Consider the following 24,701-nt stretch of genomic DNA (forward strand, 5'->3'; position numbering starts at 1 on the left):
ACCAAAGGGGTAGGGCGCAATACTGTATGTCAAGAGGTACCGACCAATTACCAAAAAGTCAACCCTGGAAGTATCTTAGAGAGCAACATCTAATTCATCCCTTCTTTGGACAGATGTGGGAAAACTGAGACCGAAGGTAGAGAATAAAGAAGGAAACTCAAAACATGTGCAGGCCAAAGCCACTGCCCCCTCTTCTGGCGTCGGAGGGGTCACTGCGCCGCTAAAAGGAAAATGACAGAGCACAGCTTTTGAGCTGCCAGCCTAGGCATCTCGCCTGCGAGGCACTGTGGTGGATGTGGTGGGACCCGGGACGCTGTGGGAAGGTGCGGAGAGCGCGGGAGGGAGGAGGCCGCTAACGGCAGGAGGCCGGGCCGGTCCACTCTGCGTCCCGCTCCAGGGCCCGGGGCCCCCACCTCCCCTACCTTCGGCTTTCCACCGCAGCCTAGGGGCAGACACAATCCCCACAATTCCAGGCGGCTGCAGCGGCAACCAACTCCTCCTGCGCAAACGCCGTGCCAGTGGCTGCCTGAATCTGAAGGCGCGTGCCTATTACGTCATTCTCAATCTTGCCCAATGGTAACCTGCCAGAACAGCCTCCAGCATCTCTCATCCGACGCGGCATTGTTAGCCCCGCCTTCCTCAGCTTCTAAGCCCCGCCCCTAGCGTCTTCCTCCGCAAAAAATTGTTGAAATTTGTTCATGTCCCTCCGCTGGGAGCTGTATCTAAAAAGAGCTACCCGTGGGCCTGCTCTTGTTTCCCACCTAAAACTTCAGTTTCTTGTTTAATTTCCCAAGATTGTAACTTCTTTCTAGTGTAAGGATCTTTAGAAAGAAACCTGAGTGGGTGGGAGGTAAATATAAATCACGATGTTATGACTCAAGTTTGTGACACACATCGAATCTCAAGCAATAAATAGTCCTTTGAAAGATGGATGCAAAATAGAGCACCTGTAAGTCACTAGCTTTATAATTGTGTTTTGCGTATGTTTTAAAAATGATCAATCATTTTAACGATAAATAGGGCCCCTGCATTTCTAATCCTGTCATACCACGACCGTGTATTTGCCAGGTGATGCACATACACAAGATTAGAATTGCTGTCGTCTTACAAAGAGAACAAAGCTCAAAGAGGATGTTCTATTTTGCTTCCTATTGCTGTGAGAAAATACTTTCACAGCTCAGGCCCACCATCCTAGGGATGGTACTGCCCACTGTGGTCTGGACCTCTCTTCAGTTACCAGTCTCGAAAATGCCCACACGCATGCCCAAAGGCCAATCTGCAGACGGGCGGCGGTTCCTCTACTGAGGCTCTTCCTGGGTCAAGTTGACAACTTTGAAGCTCTGATAGGATAAAGGGCCTATACAAGGTCACAGAATGAAACCGGTAGCAGATGGATGGGACACTTCCAAAGTAATGTTGTTGTTTTTCATGATTTATTTTTATTTTTATGTTAATTGATGGTTTGTTTGCATGTACAACTGTGTGAGGGTGTCAGAACCCCTGGAACTGGAGTTACAAAAAGATGTCAGCTACCATGTGGGTGCTATGAATTGAACCCAAGTCCTCTGGAAGAACAGCCAGTGCTCTTAACCACTGAGCCATCCCTCCAGCTCCATGGCAGCTCTTGTCACCGTAAAGGAGAGCTAACTGCAAACCACACGCACCAGAAAAATTCCTTCTGTCCTTTTATCAGGTACTTGTCTCAGTGATGGAAAAAAGTAAAGATACAAGGGAATACATTTATGCAGTGAGAAATTTGGCTTCTTTAAAAACCCAGTTATATTGTGGGAGTTGTTTTTGTTTTAATCCCAAGGATATGGGGCTGCCTCAGATTGTCCACAGCTGCTATGGGTTTTGTCAGCTGCTGATAGTATACGTTTGGAATTCTATGGACTCTTGAAAGGAGATAAATGCAAGAGCTCAAACAAGGCTCATCATGGCGGCAGCGGCGGCGGCGGCGGCGGCTGCTGCTGCTGCTGCTGCTGCTGCTGCTGCTGCTGCTGCTGCTGCTGCTGCTGCTGCTGCTGCTTTCACTTACCACTTTCGCATTTGCTGCTTTTGCTATTGCTATTGCTAGACTGATGGTTGGAGATATCCTGACAACAACAAAGATTGGAGTTGCCCCTAGGAACTCAAGCCCCCTAATCAGCAGGAAATAGTCTAAAGACATCCATATACCCTTTCCCCTCTAACCTTTCTCTCCTACCTTGTGTTGGGTTGGAAGGGATGTGGGTGGAATAAGGGTGGAGAAGGGTGGTAAGATATATGAACCCAAAAAAGTAGCTCCCAAAATGCACCTACAGATCTGAGTTTGGGGCCAGCCTGGTCTACATAGTGAGTTTCAGTGACTATCATAGTAAGATCTTGTCTTTTAAAAAGGCCTTTATTTTTTAAATTATGTGTGTGTGTATCTGTGTGCCTGTGTCTGATATGTGCACATGAGTGCAGGTGCCCAACAAAAGCTAGAGTTTACAGGCAATTAATTGTGAGCTGCCCAATGTGAGCGCTAGGAACAGAACTCAGGTCCTCTAGAACAATTCACGCTCTTCACTGTTGAGACATCTCCCCAGCCCATCTTCCCCCTACCCTTTTCTGAGTGAAGCCTCTCTACATATGCTATCTGTCCCATAGCACTCTTGTGAGACAGTGGGGAAGATTTTGTTCCCATTTCCACTGAGGCAAAATCTCTGAATCCTCTAGGGATGTGGCATCCAGCTGTGGCTAGTGGACATTGCACTGGAAAGTTCCTCAGTGCAAGAACAGGAATGGTCCCAGAAAAGCTAAGTCAGATAGCCAGTATGGAGAAGCAGGTCTCTTAGGAGAATTCCAAAAAACGACCCAAGGAAGCACCTTTATTCAAAAGTGGAATCCACCTCTGCCTGGGCTGTATTCTGAAGACATAGGTCTAGCCAAGGCAGGGTAGAAACCAGCTGACCTCTCCTCAGACATGGGCACACATGAGCCTTTATCAACAGCTTCATTGGTAAAATCAAGAATTCTAGTCTCAGGCCAGCAAGATGGCTCAGTGGGTAGAGACACATGCTGCCAAGGCTGAAGACCTGAGTTTGGTACTAGGGCCCCCTGTGGTAGGAAGAGAAAAGCAAACCCAATAAGTTATCCTCTGGTCTGCACCTGCATGAGTGGCATTAGCATGCTCACACACGTGTGTACATACACATGAATAAATGAATAAGTGTAATTAAAAGAATTAAAAGCAAAAATAAACCTAAGTTTCTGTTTATTCTAGTTTCTATATCTAGGACACCCTGACTGCATTGCTGAAGGCCTCAGAGAGCAGGAAGAGGGATGAAACGACACAGTATTTTAGCCCTTGTGAAAGGAGTATGAGAATTTCTTGATCGCAGGCTCCTACACGCTAAAAGGCTTTGGCAGCTCCAAGGGGCTTGGGCCAGCGGAAGGTCAGTAAATTTAAACTGCACTAGCTCTCAGCTAAATAGGCCTTTCTGATTCAAAGGGAACACACTAAAAACCAGAGAGCCAAAAGACAGACAAGATTTTTTTTTTTAAAGATTTATTTATTTATTTTGTATATGAGTACACTGTAGCTGTCTTTAGACACACCAGAAGAGGGCGTCGGATCCCCATACAGATGGTTGTGAGCCACCATGTGGTTGCTGGGATTTGAACTCAGGACCTCTGGAAAAGCAGTCGGTGCTCTTAACCGCTGAGCCATCTCTCCAGCCCCTGACAGACAAGATTTTGAAGTATTTTCACCAAACAACACTGCACCCAGGCTGAAGCAAAGCTCCAAGAACCATGGCTCCATCAACAGAAGAATTTCAACCACACATCTGACAAAATGCACCACCTACAGGCACCCGCAGAAGCTTAGAATCACACACTCAGGGCAGGCACAGCTACAGTGCAGTTCAAGTCACTCACTGCTGCATAACAAAGCATCTTCGAACTTAGTCTCTTAAAACAATAATAATTGGGGTTGGGGATTTAGCTCAGTGGTAGAGCGCTTGCCTAGGAAGCGCAAGGCCCTGGGTTCGGTCCCCAGCTCTGAAAAAAGAACCAAAAAAAAAATAAATAAATAAATAATTTATTTAGCTGTCTGGGCAGGAGACAGCAGAGAAGCCTCAACTCTATTCCAGGAATCACCAGCTGGGAAGGCTCGACAAAGGCAAGATGCTCAATCACCACGGATCCAGCAGTTGACACTGGCTGTTGGTTGGAATCTCAGCAGTTACTGTCATCCGGGATGCAGACAAAACCCTGCATGTAGCTGCTTGGCCTCTTAAATCCATCCTCAACAGCTACAATAGAACACGACAGACTGGGTAGTTTGTAATAAGCAGGAATTTATTTAGGCCATGGTTCTGGAGTCTGAAAGCTCAAAATGGGAGAGGTGATGTGGTGAGGACCTTCAGGCTGCATCATTCCGGAGACAGAAGGGCAAGTGGACATGTGTGAATGAGCAAAGCAGAAGGCTAGACCTGCTTTATAACAGCTCACTCTAGTATAACTGCCCACTCTATCAATAAAAGCATTAATAATTTCCTATAGACCCCACCTCTTAATACTGTTACAATGGCAAATAAATTTCAACAGAGGACATTTCCATCACCGTGCCCTTCCTATAGATTAGGGGAGGAGGTGTGCGAGGGGATGGGGAGCTACTTACTGACTTGTTCCCCAAGGCTTGCTCAGCCTGCTTTCTTATAAAACCTAGGACCCCCAGCCTAGGGATGGCACCACCCATAATGGAGTGGCCCCTCCCCTGTTGACCTTTAATTGAGAAAATAAAGTTTGGCTTTAATCCTAGCACTTGGAGAGCAGAGGTGGGCAGGCCTCTGTGAGTTCAAGGCCATTCTGCTTTACAAAGCAAGTTTCAAGACATCCAAGGCTTAGAGAAATTCTGTGTAAGGAAGGAAGGAAGGGGGTAAATACTTTACACCTGGATCTTATGGAAGCCTTTTCTCAATTGAGGTTCCCTCCCTTCAGATAACTCTAGCTTATGTCAAGTTAACATTAAACTGTCATCAAGTACAACACATAATTAAAAATATATCTAAAAAAATAAAACTAGTCAGATGTATGGTTGCACACTTTCATAATCCCAGCACCCAGGAGACAAAGGCAAGTAGATCCCTTCAAGTTCAAGGCAAGTTTGGTCTACAAAAGGAATTTCAGGAGCCAGGACTGCAGAGCAAGATTGAATGGAGAAGCGGACCACCTGGAAAGCTGATGCGTGGTGATGCAGGTTTGTAGTTCCGCACAGAGGCAGGAGATCGGAAAGGTGAGGTCATGCTTGGCTACATAGCAAGTTTGAGGTTATCCCAGGATAATAAGAGGCTGTCTCAAAAAAAGAAAGGAAGGAAGGAAGGAAGGAAGGAAGGAAGGAAGGAAAAAAAGGGAGAAGGAAAAGGAAAAAGAAAAAGAAAAAGAAAAAACCTAACTGGCCCAGACAGTTGAAAGCAGTTGGGATGAGGTGAGTTAACTGTCAAAGTTCTGTACAGTTCACACCCTGCCACTCATACATGCCTGGAAAAAGTCCTAAAAGCCAGGCCACTGCAGTCTGCTGTGCAGCGGTTCCTACCCCTTGGATTAATCTCTCACCATCCTCCCACAAAAGCCAAGGCTGCATCTCCAGATGCTGTAGTATAACTGGCCACTCCAGAATCCTAGACAAGTTGAGTCCAGGAGCTAAGCACACAAGCACAGATCAGGGTCAGCAAGCTAAGGATGAGAGAACCTTTCTCTCCCCTAACTTCATCCTTCAAAATGGCACCCTGTAGGCTGGAGAGAGTCAGTCCAGGTAGGTAAGGGCACCGGCAGCCAAGCCTGAATTTGGTCTCAGGGGCCCACATGGTGGAAGAGGGGACCGACCCCTGCTAATTGTCTCCTCATGTGTGTAGCACAGGTGTCCTGTGCCTCCTAGCCCAGCACAGATTTTAATTGTAATATAACATTTTTAGTTTTAAAAATAAAGGACTAGAGATGTAGAATACTTGCCTAGCATCCACTGGGCTTGGCATCCTCAGTGAAGAAAGGAGAGGTGAGAGGGAGACAGACAGACTACGTGTACAAGTGATGTGCTCCACCCAGTGCCTGACACAGTAACGAGCAAACTAACCTTAGCATAGCTCTGTTCTCTTTCCTGCCTAAGTCAAGTAGCACACACGTACATGCTTGGGTATTGAGGAGATTACACAGGGGACTCCAGTTTACAGAGCTACTTAACATTCCAAGTAACGATCTTACTTTCAGACCTAAACACACAACGCCCATTATACATTCCTAGGCCGTCTGGCAGCTTTTGTGGAAAGCTAAGAAGGGGCTATCACTCAGGTAGACAAACCTCCCTCCAGTGACAAACAAACCACAGAAGGACCTAGCGGTATACAAGTGTCTCTCAGACTGAGGGCTCTGGGGGCTCTCCGGGGGAACAAAGTGCTTCGTTCCCTGAGTCAGGTGAGGCTGACAAGCCTGCGGTTTTGGTAGAAGCATCTTTATTACTCCATACGTTGGAGACCACAATGGGCTGATACAGGCAACAAGAAGCTGGCTCCACACAACTATGATTCATTCTTATTTGTTTAGCCATTGTGACTTCCTATTCCCCCACAACCTCCACAGAGACACCCAGGGAGGGAGCTGCTGACACCAAGATCATTATGGAATTATGAGTCTCATCGAACCATCATTAGAGCCACCACAGGGAAATAAATCTTCCTTGGCTGGAGCTTGATGTAGAGCCATAGGAACTCAGCTTCACTGTCCTGTCACGTGCTTCTCGGGAACAGGTTGGTGCACGCTGAGAAATGGAATAACATTGAGCCATCCGCTAGGGTGGGGAACTCAGAGCCTCTGGCCTTAGCTGCTCCCCACTCCGGGCAACGATGACAATAACCTATCATTAAGGAGAACATTACGGCTTATGTGTACAGCCTTCTCATATCCCTTATGCTGTTTAATTCTATGGGATGCAGTGTTTATTGCTCTTCATTAACCAGAATGGGAACTGGAGTTCAAATGTGCTGACACAGCCCGGTGCTGGGCATAGGGCAGCCCTCAGATTAGGATGGGTAGCATGGAGTGCTCCCTAAGGCTCCAAGTAGACCTTGGCCCGGATTTAACTCAAAATCTAATACTTTTTATATTCAAAAGAGCCCAATCCCACCCATCAGAGTTCATGTTCCCATTGATATGTTATGAACCAGGATCCAGTGGAGAATGAACACACTAAGTCCTGAGGTAAAGATGGCCTCAAGTTCTTTCTCACCATATTCGTGGAAAGTGAGGTACATTTCCGTTCTCTTTGAATCTGTGCTGACCTGTGACCGATAAAGTACAGGTGAGATGGCATCCCAATATAAGCTTAGCCTCAGACCTGCCTTAGCTCTTCTGTAATAGCTGCGGCCACCCTGATAGAGGTAAAGGAAGAGGAACCCCACCGACCCCACCCTTCCAGGCGCACTGCCAAGACCCACATGCATGAATGAAACTGGAGGCCTGAAGCTCCAGACCAGATTGTTCTCCGGTTGACTACACCCAATAGGTCAATGAGCACCACACAGAGCAGAATGATTGGCCAGTTAAACCCTTCCTGAAATCCTAACTCTTGGAGCTGTGTGACGTTTGTTTTAATACATAGGGTAACATGTTTTCAAAAGAGATCCAGGTAATAAATACTTTCAGCTTTCTGGTCCATAAAAGAATCCCCATCGCATACTGTTTTTACTTTATTTCTCTTTATTTTGTTTCGCCACCACTTGAAGATGTAAAAGGGTTAGGGGGAAAAAAACAAAAACAAAAACCAGTAGGGTGTTGTGGCATACACTGTTTTTTTTCTCCCAGCACATAGGAAGCTAAGCCAGGAAGATCACAAATATAGAAACCCTGTCTCAAAGACCTTCCTACTGACAGTAAAAAACTTCCTTAACGTGCTAGCAGCTCTGTAAGCGTAGGCTATAAAACCAGGCACACTGGCTCACTTGGAAAGTCCTAGCTACTCAGAGGCTAAGGCAGGAGGATCATGAGTTTGAGGCTAGGCCAGCTACAAAACAAAACTCTTTCTCAAATAACAAACAAACAAACAATAATAACAATAAGCAGGCTCAGGGCTGGGTCTAGCATGTGAGCCCTACTTTGGTAAGGTCTGTCTGCCACCATTAAGACCTGACGGGAGGTGGGGGTGCATACTTTAAAATCTCAGCACTCCAGTGGTTAAGAGCACTGACTGCTCTTCGAAAGGTTCTGAGTTCAAATCCCAGCAACCACATGGTGGCTCACAACCATCTGTGACGAGATCTGATGCCCTCTTCTGGTGTGTCTGAAGACAGCTACAGTATACTTCTACATAATTACATAATAAATAAATAAATATTTAAAATCTCAGCACTCAGGAGGTAGAGGCAGACAGATCTCAGAGTTCAACCAGCCTGGACTTAAAAACAAACTCCAGGACAGCCAGGACTGTACAGAAAAGCCTTATCTTGAACCAAAACAAAACAAAACAAAGTTCCAACCAGACATGGTGGTGCGTGCCTATAGTTCATAACTATAGGTAGAAGCAGAAGAATCAAGAGTTCAAGGTAATTCTTACCCACATTGCAAGTTCAAGGTCAGCCTGGGTTACATGAGACCCTTTGTCAAAAGAAAATAAAGTAAGAGGAGAAAGAGACTCTTAAACTGGGACGGCCAACATGACCAATAGACTTCTGCCAAGATAGTACCAGGCAAACTCATGGCTATGTTACTGGTAGTCAGGGTCTAGACTGTGTGTTTCCAGGTTCTTGGCATCATGTTTAAGAATGACATGAAGGCATACAGAATTTACAATGTAACAAGAATACTCTACTCAAAGCAAAGGGACAGTACAGATTACAAATGAATACACAGTACAGTTCCACGGGGTGCCACAAGTGAAGCACACAAAGACCTTGATTATAGTTTGGGGTTCCCTTTATAGGGTTCAGGAGAGGTAGGAGTTTAATTATTAAAAGGTTTAGTGAGAGTGTTTCTGTTTTCACTGACAGATAATTTATTTGGCCTTGTATTTCTACTGTACATGCCCTTTCTCATAAAGCACTTGATTTTAATCATCTACACACTCAGTTGGGCATAGGCATAAGAGGGTAAATAGGGAATTCTCCCCTAAAAGTTCACATGCACACCAAAAACAGTCTAGGACAGATCAGCACCCCCATCTTCATACCTAGATTGACTAGAGTGTGTCTTGGTCTTCAGGTGGGTTAAGGGAAAGAGAAACATATTCCATTGTTCGAAGTGGAGCTTGCATGCAGCTTGATACACACAGGGATCTTGGGTTGATAACATGTTCCTAGGTGCATTGTTTGGAGTGTGTGTGTGAGTGTGTGTGGGTGTGTGTGTGAGTGTGTGTACGTGTGTGTGTGTGTGCGCGCGTCCATATGCACAAGTATAGGTAATGGCCTCGGGATTCTAACTGCATCATAGGATTCTGAGGGTGGAGTGATGACTGTTCAGTTAAGAGCACTGGCTGCTGCTCTTCCAGAGGACAGAATTTGATTCACACCACCCACATGACTGCTCAAACTTGCCTGTAATTACAGTTTTGGAGAACCCACTGACCTCTTTCAGCCTCCATAGTCAGTGTGTGCAAATGCTATGCATACTTACAAGGAAAAACACTATACACAGAAAATAAAAATAACATGAATCTTTGATTAACATCTTTTTTATTTTTTAAAAGATTTATTTATTATATATAAGTACACTGTAGCTGTCTTCAGACACACCAGAAGAGGGCATCAGATCCCATTACAGGTGGTTGTGGAACACCATATGGGTGCTGGGATTTGAACTCAGGACCTCTGGAAGAGCAGTCAGTGCTCTTAACTTTTAAGCCATCTCTCCAGCCCAACATCTTTTTTTTTTTAAAGAAAAAATGGAATGTGGGCCTGAGAAACAGTTCAGTGGGTAAAGAGACACTTGCTGCTAAACTGATGATCTGAGCTTGAACCCTAGGATCACGTGGTGGGAAGAGAGAGCCGACTCCAATAAGGTGTTCTCTGTATGGGCCCCGTAGACTCTTGTGTTTGAGTGCCTGGCCATAGGGAGTGGCACTATTAGGAGATGTGGCCTTGTTGGAGAGTATGTGGCCATAGGGGAAGTGTGTCACTGTGGAGGTGGGCCTTGAAGTCTCCTCTGCTCAAGCTATGCCCTGTGACACAGTCTCTTTCTGGGACCTGAGGATCAAGATGTAGAACTCTCAGCTCCGTAAGCATCATATCTGCCCGGATGCTGCCATGCCTCCCACCATGATGATAATGGACTGAACCTCTGAAACTGTAAGCCAGACCCAATTAAATGTTTTCCTTTATAAGAGTTGCTGTGACCATGGTGTCTCTTCACACCAGTGAAAGTCAAACTCAGATATTCTATGACCTCCAGTGGCACACAAACCCATGCACAAGCACGCACACAATTAAATAAACAAATGTAATAAAAAGCAGTGCAGAACTCCTTTTAAGAAAGGAATGACGGTGTGTACACAGCCAAAGCAAACAGAGTCCCAGGTTGCTAAGTTATCCCTCCGCTTGCCTGCCTCTGCCATGGAGCTCCAGTATCACCAGGCCTAGATCGTCGGCCATGTCTTGGTTCTGTTCTCAGCTGAATTGAATAGTTCAACAAAATTCTGCACATAGCAAGACAAGTCAACGCATCTGTATCTTCTATCCTCTCAAGATGGATTACTCATGAAAGAGCTCTAAGGGATGGGATGGTCTTAGTGGCCCTCACAGACTGACCATGTGTCACTCTTCTTCTGTGTGGCTGCCATTGTGTAGCTGAGGCAGGAGGATTATGACTGGATATGTTTAACCCCAGCACTCAGAAGGACCACCCGCAAGCTGGAAGCAAGGCGGCTCTACATTGTGAGTTCCGGGCCAATCTGTATAGCAAGACTTTGTCCTCTCTCCTATTGGCTTATTTTTTTTTCAAACTCTACCTTAATAAGGGTTTTTAAATGCTACAACCTCTCTTCTAGCCCACCATCCACCAGAGGTAGTGGAGGTGAAAGGTTATTAGGACACAGAGGAAGCGGACTTGTTTGGTGTGACTCAATCTTTGTTATCGGAAGTCCAGTCCTCTAACAAAACACCGACAGGAACCAGCAACCAGTCCACTCTGCTTCAGTCACCACCGACGAATCAGCACTGACGGCCCCATCCAGAAGAGACTTCCAGGCTTTGCCATTCGGCCTGAGCGGTGGAAGCTGCAAGAAGCAGATGGAATATCATGAGAAGTTCTTGGCGAGTTACTCTGCGAGATCACGACAAGGAGATCAGCAACGCGATGCAAGGTGAACCGAAGCCAGAGAGTCGTCAGCAAAGGCCAGTGAGGCGGGCGAGGAGAGCCAGTGCCAGAGATTCCTCCCACTGTCTGTGGGGTCAAACTTACTTTCTTTCTAAACATCATGCATCCTCTCGTGTGTTAGCAAGCCATCTTTTCACCTGTCTGCCCCAGCAAAACATCATATGACATAACTGAGTTTCAAAAAAAAAAAACCCAGAAACTAAAATTCCCTAAAAACTACTACTACTACTACTACTACTACTACTAATAATAATAATAATAATAATAATAATAATAATAATAATAATATAATTCAGGTAGTTTAGGCATCTTTACAACTTTGTAAAATACCATTAATTCCAAAACACTTTTGTCACTCCAAAGACGAAAAAAATTTTTTGCGTGTGGTTTTTCCAAACAGGATTTCTTTGTCCTGTCTGTCCTGAAACTCACTTGGTAGGCCAGGCTGGCCTCAAACTCAGGGATCCATCTGCCTCTGCCTCCCAAGTGCTGGGATTAAAGGTGTGCACCATCATGCCTGGCTAAAAGAAATTATTTTTAAATTTTATTTCTTTATTTACTCATTTGTGTATGTGTGGGTATATGGCATGTGTGTAAACACATTTACGTGTGAGAGTCCATATGTGACACAAGCCCACATGTGGAGGTGTGAGAACAACCGTGGGTGTTGCTTCCTGCCATCTATTTTGAGGCAATTCTCTTTTTTGCCACTGAGCTATGACATACCTCAGACTAGCAGGTAAAGAGCTTTCATGGGTATTTCATGTTTCCATCTCCCATCATGAGTGCTGGGATGACACACTCAGGCCATTGAAGCCAGCTTTTAAATGGGTTCTAGGGATCTGAATTCAAGTTGTCAGGCTTTCGTGGCAAACACTTTTACCTGCTGAGCAATTCCCCAGCCTCTGAAGAAAACTTATGCTCTATACAAATGACTTCCACCCCCTCTTCCTCCAGTCTCCAACAAGCACTAATCTACTTCCTTTCTACATAAATGTGCCTGCTTTATCTGACAACTGGAATCATACAGTAGCCAGAGCAAGCTTCGAGCTTTCCAACCTCCTACAGCAATCTCCGAGTGACTAGGAACATAGGCATAGGCCTCAAGGCTCAGTCCCACCAAACAGACTTAAACCTGGTGGACTTAAACATGAATTATATATTCTGCATCTAGTGCAGAGGAGACAGTTGATTTCACCAGAACCACAAAGGCCGAAGAAAGAATTATAGTTCACTGGGAAGAAGTGGGATATAGTTACCAGGCAGAGGGCAAAGTGTCCTCTGCAGCAAATCCATGCATGGCAGCTACAAATAACTCCAGTACTGAATAGCCAGGGACTATGTCAAATGTACAAATAACTACAGTATGAAGTGTGGGAGCGAGGGACCGTGTCAAATGTACCTGCTATTTCATCTAGTCTTCACTGCAATCCTATGGAGGTGGTATTCTCCCTGCTTTATGGATATGGAACTGAACTTGAGAAAAGTAGAAAAAATTGCCCAAGTTTATACAGATATTCAGTGATGTTTTTACCCAAATCTCACTGCCAAGCATCCAAGAAGAAGATCTAATAATTTTTTAATTGTGTTAAAATATATATGCTATTAGCCATTTTATTTTGTATGCCCAATATCAATGTTCTCAACAGGGAAGAGCCTGTGTGACCAGAAATTTCTTTTCAGACCAAGGAAAAGAAAAAAAGAAAACAAGTTTTTATAATGGGAAGGAAAAAAAAAACCGTTGACAGTTTTTTCCTTTAGATTTCCAAGTAAGCGTCCCAATGTTGTCAGTCTGTGACATGAGACTACATAGCTATATTTCTCCCAAGCCCCCCTTCTTGTTGTACCTCTCATCTTGCTCTAACAGGCCTAGAGACTCAGCTTTCAGCTATGCTCTGCCTATGGGGGATCAGCAAGTGCAGAACTCCACACTGTGCTCTTCGCCTCCTCCGGCTATGATTTACAAGAGCTCTCAACTCAAGCTCTTCGTTGGTCCTTATGGTGGGGACTTGGGGCCAGGGAGCTCTGCCTACCCAATCTCTGCCTCTCTAGACAAGAGCCCAGATGGTGTGTGATGGGGGTTGAAGGATCTGTTGAGGTAAAAACTTGAAAGGCTATAGGAAACCAAACTCCTCAGCTTATTCCCCCAAAGACCAGCTTCTGGAGTGCCATGGCAGAATAACTATATATTAAACCTTCTGCCATATCGAACTTAATGCTAAGTAAGCCTCAGGCTTACAGCACCACACTGACTCCTCCTGGAGAGACATGGCCCCCGACACTCCCTCTGCAGTACATACCCATCTCCACCAAAGCACCTCGAATCCCAAGCTTTTGAAAGATTTACTGTCAGTGCCGCAGACAAATAAGTGAATAACCAGCAGTTGATTCTAAAGACAGGATGCTCATTTGCATGAGTAGTTGTGCCTCGTTTGCATTGGATTTGCATGCATTTGCATATCACGTCCACCCTGTCAGAATGTATATAAATCCTTTATACTTTCATTTCTTTTTTTATTTTCTAAAAAGCCCCACACCCCCACATCCTGCCCAGACTGTCTGGTAAAATTACAGGTTGAATATTCCTAGTTTGATTGTTAAGAGCGTATGTGTCATGTTGTAAAGCTTTCTAACTCCAGCAATCCACAGGGATTTTGGAACCTTAGTTGATAAATTTCATTTATTCATTCAAATAAAAAAGTAAATAAAAATTAAAAAGGAAGGCACCCTGGTACATGTGTGTAATCTCAGGGTTCACGAGTTAGAGGCAGAAGAAACGTCATGAATTTGAGATCATCCTGGCCTACACAGAGAATTTGAAGCCAGGTTGAACTCCATAAGAGACCCTGCCTAAAGAAATAAATACTAAAATTCAATATTGCTCTAATAGTGCATGCCTGGCAACCGGGAAGCTGAGGCAGGAGGACTGTGAATTTGTGATGTATAGTCTTTTTTTTTGAAATGCTTACATTACATTTATGTATGTGTATATGGACGCATGCATGTATATACCATGGGATGCGTGTGGCTGTCAGACAACTAGGAAGAGTCACTCTCTCCTCAGATCACGTGGGTCCCAGAATCGAACTCAAATGCCTTTGTTTACTGAGCTGTCTCGCCAGCCTGACATCTAGTCTTTTCTTGAGACATAATCTCATTATGTAGCTCAGCTGTCTTCAAAGTCTCAATCCTCCTGCTTTAGCCTTCCAACTGCTGGGATGACAGATATGCGCCATTATGCCCAGAAAAACAAACCAAAAACAAAAACCCACATATTCATAATTGCCAAGCGTGTTCTAAACGCAGAGGATGTCTATACAAACAATGTAACTATAAAAACAATTACAACATCACAAACTAAATGCCATTGCTTCAGAAGATCATTTGGCATAGCCAATCACTAACTACACGTGCAGCTAGGTGCCGTGACCCATAACCGTAATCCCAGGATTGAGAGGTAGAAACAGGACCAGAAGTACAGGCCGACCACAGCTACAGAGCAAGTTTGCAGACACCCTGGGTTACATGAGACCTTATCTCAAATAAATAAGTAAATAATTCAAGTGCAAACCAGGTCACTAAAACTTCCTGAAAGTCCTGAATCAGAAGGTTATCTGGCTATTGCACAGTATACTGACATTATTAGTCAAAGATTAATCCTGGGGGCTGGGGAGACAGCTGAGTGGTTAAGAGCACTGACTGCTCTTCCAGAGGTCCTGAGTTCAATACCCAGCAACCACATGGTGGCTCACAACTGTCTGTAATGGGATCTCATGTCCTCTTCTGGTGTGTCTGAAGACAGCTGCAGTGTCTTCATATGCATAAAATAAATAAATCTTAAAAAATTAATCCTGAAAAATCAAAAAAATAAACGTTCCTAAATACCAAATATTCACTAACCCTAGGTTTGGAAAACACCAACTGGAGTAGCATTTTTAAAAAAAAATTCAAGAGCCAAAAAGATGACTCAGTTTGCAAAGGCTCCAAGCCTAAGAACCTAAACTGAATCTCCGGGCCCCACCTAGTGGGATGAACCTATTCCACACAGGTGTCCTCTGACCACACACAGGTGCCTTGACGCAGTCAATCATGCACACGTGTACATACACACACTAAAGTAAATAAATTATGCTATACCGCGTTCAGACAAGGGCTTCTCTTCCGGGCTGCTTCCATGGTCTTTTCTGGAGACTCAGCTGTCCTCTACAATCATGATCTCCCTAGCAAACACCCAGAAAAATGTAATCCGATCAGCAGGAAGTTGAGCATTTTGAATTTGTGTGTATATCTGTGTGTGTATGTGTGCGCACGCATCTGTCTGTCTGTCGGTCGGTCGGTCGGTCAGTCGGTCGGTCGGTCGGTCGGTCGGTTGGTCGGTCGGTGTGTGTGTGTGGTTTTGGGGGGATTTTTTTGTTTGTTTTCTGTTCTTTGGTATAACTTGTTTTACACATCACTACTAAGGACTAGAAATGTATTTGTGGTTGTTTTGGCTTTTATAATTTTATAAAATAAATATTTGGCTTTCTCCTACAAAAATACAAAGTGAAGCTACAGAATCATTCTGTGTGGATATTTTAAGTCCTTATTGACAGGCCTTTGACAGGCATAACTACCAACATGGATTCTTTCTCTTGTTCAAAGGCTTCTTTATAATAGCTGTTGGCTTTGTTTAAAGTGTTCTCCTAAATTTATCTGGAACTAGATCATTTGTAGATAAATTGGAGAAAGCAACTATGTAGTATAACCTGTGAATTTGAAGACTCACTCAAAATTGTAATATTTGGGGCTGGAGCCATGACTCATCAGTTAAGTGTATGTCAGTTCCTAGCACCTACATTAGGAAGCTCTCAGCCACCTATAACTCCATCTGCAGGGGATCTGACACATCTAGCTTTTTCAGGCACCTGCATTCATACACACACAGACACACACACACACAGACACACACACACACACACATGAAATCTAAAAGAAAAGAAAGATAAAGGAAGAAAGAAAAAAAGGAGGGAGAAAGGGAGGATATGTAGTTATGGGAAACCCAAAGAGAATTGACAGAGAAGCAGAGAGAATGTCTAGCAGAACCTGTAAGAGTTCCAAGAAAGGTGAGCCAGCAAAATAAGGCACCGGAGAGAGTTCAAGTACAAAGAACCCTGGAAAGAAGTTGTTGGATCTAGCATTTAGCTCTAGGTGTGGCTGTGCATGCATGAAATCCCAAGACTCATGATATGGAGGTAATAGGATTAGGAGCTCATGGTCAGTTTCAGCAATGTAAAGAGTTCAAGGTCAGGTTAGGCAGCCCAAGGCAACCCTGTCCCCAAAGCAAACAAACTCTGGCTTTCTAAGGATGGAACTAGAAGTTTAGGGCAGGGACCCCAGCTCCCAAAGCCTTAACAATTAGTCTCGGCCACCCATTGCAACCTGCCAATTAAAGACATCCAACGACCTCCATCCAGAAGCAGAGACAGGACTAGTCCCACAAATTCAAGGCCAGCCTGGACTGTATTGCTAATTCAGCTACACAAAAATCATACAGAGAATCTTTAAGCACAGTGTTTCCTGGCCCTTAGTCACACAATATTCTGGTTCAGTAAGTGCAGAACAGAGCCCAGGGATCTTTCTTTTTAATAAGGGACTCAGCTAATGTTAAAGCACCGATTTGGAAAATTGTTGGCACTTTCAGATGAAGCAAAACTCTTTGACCTGCAAATCCACTCCCGTTTTCCCCAAAGAGGGAGGAATATATGCCCATAAAAGGATGTGAAAGAGAGGCCCAGAGCAGCATAATTCACAATAGTTAAAACCAGAAACAGCTCCACGTGTTCATAAGAGGACAGTGGGAGAGGTTATAAAGAAAAGCAGCAAAGGTTCCAATGGCGGGGAAATCAGACACTGAAACTGGTGACCAGAATGCTGTGGGTTTTCCCTGGCAGCCTGGAGGTGGGACCTGAGAAAATGAACCTGGTCAGTGCTAGAAGTAGGGTGTGAGGAATGGAATGAGAGGACACAGAGGAAAGAGGGTAAGTGTGGGAACAGATACAAAATGACCATGGCTGTCTTCATCTGAAATACATCTGAAACTCCCCAGTCTAGAGGTCCCCTTGAGCCCTACCCACCGAGCTTATGTTTGTCACGCCTTCTCCTTGGATGTACGGGTAGGAAAGCCGACTGACCCACTTTGCACACTGGGATGGAGGTTTAAAGGAGGAGAGGAGGGAGAGGTGGGAGGCAGGCTTGAGGAGCAGTGGCAGATCCATGGAGAGGCAGGGTGTGTATCTTTGAGACACTAATGGGACCTAAAAATCTGAGACATGGGGTGGGGTGGAGTGGAGGGCGAGCCCCAGTTTTTATGGCCCTGTTATCAAGGTGTGAGGAATCTGTCATCTGCAGGATATAGTAACCAGTAGGCTGAAAAATTAATTAGGCTGCTCCATATAAGAGGGGAAAAAAGAGAAGAGAGAGGGAATTCTGTCTGAGCAGGTGTCATACTAACTCGGCAGGAGGCTAGGTGCTGCCAATATCCTCTTCTTTCTCTCCCAGTCACAGCTGGTTCCAAGCTGCTCTCTGGGGAAGGACCTCAGACAAGTGCAGTCTTGTGGGGATGCGAAGGAGGCTTTTCTAAGGAGAGAAGTCCAGGAAAGGAGAGTGGAGGCGGCTGACTGTACCATTCCAACTCCAACTTCACTTCCTCTGTCCCTGGAGACACCGTGGAAGCCTAGGGGGAAAATTCAACACTTCTCAAAGGTCTGCTTCCTGGCTAGCCCATGCCAAAGGCCTCCTGATTACCGCTCCAGCAGCCCTGCAAGTCCAAGAGTGGGTTCATTCTCACTCGAATGGCAAGTGGAGTTTGAAGGTAGGAAAGGGTCACAGTGCCAGTGAGGGCTCCGGTGCAGGTAGTCATGGCTTAGTCCGAACTAAACTTTTGTTTATTTGTTTGTTGAGGCTGGGCCTCCCATAGCCCAGGTTGGCCTGGAATTCCATCTATAGAAAGCATTACCTGGTACTTCTGTTGCTCTTGTCACCTCCCAAGCGCTGAGGTTACAGCTTCAAACTCTTTTTTACTATAATGAGTAAAATGGTGCTTTTTGGCAGCAAGGATCAACCAACCCTACCATCAAGGGAAAGAGCTGTAGAGTGCTGACTCGTAGGATGGGGTGCAGTTTCCTCCATTCCTAGGGCACCTGGTGACAGAGCATGAGGAGACTGTCCTCCACCAGGATAGTAATGACGAAAGTGAACATGGCCGATTCCTGGGATCTCAGAAGTGCTAAGCAGGGTAACGCATCATCCTATGTGCACTATTGAATGTTTATGCTCACAGTTCCACCAACCAGCTTCCAGGTACCCACGCACCATCTAAAAGAAACTGATCACGAACTAAACCAGAACGAACCAGTCATCAGGCATCAAAAAAATTAACAAACCGCTTTGTCTAGTCGATGGGGCTCAGCAGGAAGACAGCAGGGAACTTGCGTATTCATAAACACGTCTAGACTCGTGGGACAAAATAGAAAACAAAATGGAGAAATGTCTTTACTCTTTTTAATCTTACTTCTCTTTTTAAATTTTATTTGCTACTCAGCCACAGCTGACCTTGAACTGGCAATGTAGCCCAAGCTGGCCTCAAACTGAGGGCAATCCTCCTGCTTCCTGCCCCTCATTTTCCCAAATGCTGGTATTTAGGCTTGTACTACCATGCTCAGACTGCCTTCTTTTGTTTCTAAATATCTCTGTGTGTGTGTGTGTGTGTGTGTGTGTATGTGTGTGTGTGTGTGTGTGTGTGTGTGAGAGAGAGAGAGAGAGAGAGAGAGAGAGAGAGAGAGAGAGAGGTGGTAAGCACAAGGTCTCTCACAGAACCTGGAATTCATCAATTAACCAGACTGACTGACCGTCAATGAACTCCAAGGATCTGTTTGTCATCAGCACCCAAGCTCCCATTTCCTACCCTCCTCTCCTCAGGCACTGGGGTTACATGGCCAGTGGGGGTGGCTTGCCCAATGGAAGCTTTACCCTCTAAGCCATCTCCCCCCACAATACCTCTATCTAGAGTTCATTCTTGTAATCTCAACACTTGAGAAGACGAGGCAGGAAGACTGCCATGAGTTTGGGACCAGCTTGAACTACAAGCTGAATTCATAGGTCAGGCTGGCCTTATCTAAATAGAGACAGAGACAGAGACAGAGAGACAGGCAGACAGAGGTGCTCTGAAGCCAGGCATGGTGATGAATCCTGTAATCTCAGCACTTGGAGGCAAGAGCCAAAAGGATCACAAGGTCAGGATCTCAAATAGAAAATGGAGTGAAACCTATGATTTATAGATGAGGTGTGGATGAGGTAGGGCAGGAAGCCACGCACGCTTTAAGGGAAAGAGTTTGCTAAGCAGAGAAATAAAGAAATACTAAAGTCTTGAGATCAGAAGATGTTTGACATGTTGAAGGTGAGTAAGTCAGGGACAGCACAGGTGACAAAGCTACTTGGAAAAGTAGGAAGGAACCAGATCCTGAAGAACTCTTATTATTTATTTAATTTTTGAGACAGTCTCACAATGAGACCTTGAAATTATGATATAGCCCAGACCAAACTCAAACTAGATAGCCTCTGTCTCACCTTCCTAAGTGCTAGGATTATAAACATAAGCCACAATACTTGGCTTGTTTTATTTTCCTTTAATTGATGTAAAAGCCATATAAAATACAATTTACCATCCATATGTGCATATGTGTGTATAATTTGGGGAATCAAATCCAGGGCTAATGCCATACAGAGGCCAGAGGTCAACATCTGGTGTCTTTCTCCAGGGTCTCTCACTGAACTCAGAGCTCACCAACTGGGCTAGACTGGCTAGCTAGCAAGTCCCAGGGATCGCCCTGTCTCTACCTCCCGCTTCGAGATTACAAGGATGCACAATTACAGCCCACTTTCTCCCCATGAGTACTAGGGTCCACACTCAGGTCTTCATGCTAGAATGGTACTCTTCCCCCTAAGCCATCTCCCCATGTTTTACTGGTTTGTTTGCTTTTACAGTTTGCTTGTTTGTCTGTTTGCTTTGAGACAAAGTTTCTTTGTACAGCTCTGACTATCCTGAAACCTGCTCTGTAGACTAGGCTGGCCTTAAACTCACAGAGATCTGTCTGCCTCTTCCTCCCAGATGCTGGATTAAAGTAATGCAGCACACACATACCACACACATATAAATACATTTAGCACTAGTGAATTGTAATGCTAAATGTATTTAAACACAACCAATTCCAGATCTTTGTTTTGTGTGTGTGCATATTTGTTTGTTTGTTTTTAACACATGATCCTATGTAACCCAGATTGGTCTTAACTCACTATGTAGCCCAGGATGATCTTGAACTACTGATCCTCCTGCCTCAATCTCTCGACTGCTGGACATATGTTGTAGTTCACCACATGAAGGGGCCTGCTGCAGGGCTCATTCTGGAGCTGGAGGAGAGCCATGGGCAGAAGAGGAGGGCATGTGAATTGTGGAAGCCAATCAAACACCCAAATGGGAAGGTTCAAGACAAGAGGTCTCAGAGGAGAGGAGAGGGAACCATGTTTTGAAAGGTTGAAAAAGCTAAGAGGCAAAGTTCCTCAGGACAAGGGGTCAGAGTAGCAAGGCCCAGAGTGTTACCTCGGTTTACCCAGTCCTTTGGCACCACCATATTAATAAGAAAGAGGAAGAACCCTGAAGTGCTGGTTCACTGCAAACAGGCCCTTTGATAAAGCTGACCACTCACAGCAGGCCCTTTGATAAAGCTGACCACTCACAACCGGAGGCTGCAAAACGGGGAGCTCCAACAGCAGACAACAGGACAAAGAAAGTTCCTTATTTTCTTAAACTTTACAAGGGAAGGGTCTCAGTTTAGCTGATTGGTGGAGGCAGCAGTCACCTTACAAGGCCATGATTTAGGAAGCAGATTGTATTGTCTCACTCAACCTCGAGGCTTCTACAGGCTAGGAGTTTAGCAACTCCAGGAAGCTATTAGATAGGATGTAAGGTATGGCAAATTGCTTACAGGGTCTGTGATCTAACATCTCCACTGTCCAGGCACTGTCTTCAAGGCCCAAGGTTTTGTCATGCCCAGAGGCACGAATCTGTAGGGAACTGGGCAGGCCCACCTGCAACCACCTAAGATTTTGGAGGATATACACAGCTGCCTCTTTTAAAGCAAAGTACAGAGTTTGGGTCCCTTTGGGGGATGGGGATGGATTTTCACCAGAACGAAACCTAGGCCAGAAGTAGGGACCTCACATCTGTAGAGCAATTAGTTTGGTTGTCACCGCAATTATCGCATTGGCTCCAGACAAAGCCTAGTCACAACTGAGGGCAGGATTTTAAATCACGACTTTCCAGAGTCTCATTTAGTAATTGGTTCTGATTACAATGTTTAATGGGGAGCAATAAAATGCTCACTATTTATATTACAATAGGCAGAGAAAAGGCTCAGCTAACCAGGTAATTGACAGATGATATGGAGACCTGGTATAAGGGTCAGGAAAAAGCAGGAGACTGGTTAGGTTTTGTTCATCTCTGGTTTTTGGCTTCTTACTAGTGATGCCCGCTTGACTGTATTCAGGAGAAATTGCCCTGGTCCTCATGAAAGCCCAGAATTGTGCTTCCCAGAAGCCAGACACTGAGATAAGAATTGTCATTTAATAGGATTTTCTACAGCTGGCTAAATCGTTTGCTAAGTGAGCAATTTCGACCATCCTTCCTCTATTCACTAGCGGGGAGTTAAGCTTGCTTTCCCTCTAGCTTGAACCCCCACCTCTCACAGCCTCATCCCCTCCCCAGCCTTTAGTTACAAAGATGGTCTTGGCTGAGACACAGACAGAACCAACTGTAGCAAGAGTGGCAGGGCCGCGCTGTGATCAGCAGATCATGCAGCTGTAAGAAAGTCACGGTTAGGGAGGGTTACGGCTCAGCTAATAGAGTGCTTAACCTGGCAGGTAGGAAGCCTGGATGTTCAATCCTCGACATCCCAGAGAACTGGGCATTGTGGCACATGCCTGGAAAGTCCAGCACTGGAAGCGGAAGCAGGAGAAGTAAAATGCAAGATCATTTCCCTATTGCTTTGTTTTCTTGAGACAGTCTCCCTGTGCAGTTGTGGCTAGCCTCACACTTGCCATGTAGCCTAGCTTGTAAAGCTCCCCTTGCCTCAGTCTAGAGTAAGACTACAGGAATGAGTTGCCATGACTGGCTAAAAATACCCTTGTTTGTTTTGTTCTGGAGATGGAACCCAGAACCGCAAGCATGCTACACAAGCTAGTCTACCACCAAGCTATCCTCCAAGCATCTTTTCATTTTGAGACAGGTTTTTCAGCAGGGGCCTTGTATTAAATCTTATAAATCAAGGGACATTTAGTATATCTACAACTACTAGGTATTTGGAAGAGATGCTAGAAAAACATGCAGGAATAATCATGGCAATGGGGAGCTGGGCCATCTTCTGATATACGAACTAAAGCTAGGGTGAATCAAAACATATTTGACGAGGGAGAATTCCATTTCCCAAGATCTCCCTCCTGCCCAGTCTATGACTCTCCTACATCTGGGTTCTCCGCCATCTATGGATGACCGTTCCTCCCCTCTTTGCTTCCTCCTGCTCCTCCTGCTCCTCCTCCTCTTCTTTCCTCTCCCTGCTCCTTCCTCTTTGGGGTGTCCCAGTGAAGATGGAGGATGCTCTGGTTTGAATGTTTGTTTCCTCCAAAGTTCATGGAATCTAATACTGTTGTGATATTCCTGAGAGACGGGATGTTTCTGAAGTATTTAGAGGCTAAGCATAGGGGAGCACATCTATAACCCCAGTACTGGGGAGGCCAAGGCAGAAAAAGTATGAGCAGAAACCATTATTATAGCTAAGATGTATGATTGTTGTATTTTAAAATAATCTTCTATTGTTATTATTATTACTATTATTATTATGTCTCACTCTGAAATGCTGAATAACTTGGAATTCATTATGTAGACCAGGATAGCCAAGAACCTTCTGAAATTCTCTTGCCTCTGTGTCCCAAGTGCTGGGATTATAGGTGTGCATTACTATGCCCAGTTTTATGTAGTCCTGGGGATTGATCCCAGGGCTTCGTGCACGCTATGCAAGCACTCTACCAACAGCAATATCCCAGGCCCCAGCATTCTTACGACAATAAAAATGTGGGTACTTTGCTCCAAACTTCATCTCTGCCACCTGTTGACTCCGTGTCTTAGGAACTTATGGGCCCTAGTTTTCTTATTTGTGAAATGAGCATTAGGTCATTACAAGTATGAAGTTCATTACAAATATGGGTAAAGAACGTAGCCTGTAGCAAGTATTTAGCAAATGCAAACCATAAAGAAGAGTTAGAAAACAGCAGTTAAAGAAGAGAACTGAGGGGCTGGAGAGATGGCTCAGTGGTTAAGAGCCCCGACTGCTCTTCCAGAGGTCCTGAGTTCAATTCCCAGCAACCACATGGTGGCTCACAACCATCTATAAAGAAATCTGATGCCCTCTTCTGGTGTATCTGAAGACAGCTACAGTATACTTATATATAATAAATGAATAAATCTTTAAAAAAAAAAAAGAAGAGAACTGAGTCAGGTGGAGGTGACTCACACCTTTAATCCCTCCCAGCACTCCTCCCAGCACTCAGGGGGCAGAGGCAGGTGAATCTCTAAGTTTGAGGCTAGCCTGGTCTACAGAGTGAGTTCCGGGATAGCTAGGGCTACATAGAGAAACCCTGTCTTGGAAAAAGAGGGAGGAAGAAGAGGAGGAAGAGGAGGAGGAGGAGGAAGAGGAAGAGGCAAGTTGAAAGAAGAACCAAGTGTTTGATGACAGCCTGGGCTAAATAACAAAGCACCAAAAGGCACCCTCTTGATAGTGTGGTGATAGCATAACCCTGCTTGGCCACATAGAAAGTTTGAAGTCTGGGCTTTAGGAGACACTGTCTAAGAAAGAGGAAAGGGAGGAGGAGGGGAGAGAAAAGGAAATGGGAGAGAGGGAGGGAGGGAAGGAAGAAGGGAAGGTGTGTTGGGTGGGACAGAGAGAGACAGAGAGACACTAACTCAATTTACCACAACTGTACAGAAGGATCAAGCATTCATAGGGGGAAAAATCCTCCCAAATGAGCCAATAGACTCAACAAAATCATGGATAAGATGTTCAGAGTCAAAGAAAAAGACTATAAGTGGAAGGAGACTTTGAGTGGCTAGATGGACAGGGAGGTGTGGACTCTGGCCCCCTCCCCTACCGTAGATGATTAAAAGGATATGAAGCTCCCTCATCTGGAGAAAACTGGGCAAACAGGGGCAGAAGTCTGAAAGAGCAGCTGTAGGAGGGTACCGCCTGTCCTCTGTGGACTCTGAGCTGTCACTCACAGTGACAGGCAGGACC

At 45.1% G+C, this 24,701-nt stretch overlaps 1 protein-coding gene and 1 long non-coding RNA gene across 3 annotated transcripts in view; one reads left to right on the forward strand and one right to left on the reverse strand.

Moving 5' to 3' along the window:
- The window catches only part of Sil1 (SIL1 nucleotide exchange factor), a 231,764-nt gene extending 231,255 nt beyond the window's left edge, over positions 1-509 (reverse strand). Inside the window, exon 1 of one of the 2 annotated variants that reach the window (XM_087592460.1) lies at positions 423-509. The gene's annotated coding sequence lies outside the window, so the exon portion shown is untranslated. The remainder of the gene's footprint in view (positions 1-422) is intronic. The other variant, NM_199376.1, reaches the window with a different exon arrangement.
- Positions 510-1,487: 978 nt separating this feature from the next.
- On the forward strand, positions 1,488-4,529 carry LOC102550858 (uncharacterized). Its single transcript, XR_015642859.1, has 2 exons — positions 1,488-1,693; positions 3,248-4,529. It is a non-coding gene; the product is annotated as an uncharacterized LOC102550858 (long non-coding RNA).
- Positions 4,530-24,701: the final 20,172 nt, after the last annotated feature.

The sequence above is a fragment of the Rattus norvegicus genome, chromosome 18, assembly GCF_021556685.1.
Source record: "Rattus norvegicus strain SHRSP/BbbUtx chromosome 18, alternate assembly SHRSP_T2T, whole genome shotgun sequence".
In the NCBI taxonomy this organism is placed as follows: Eukaryota; Metazoa; Chordata; class Mammalia; order Rodentia; family Muridae; genus Rattus; species Rattus norvegicus.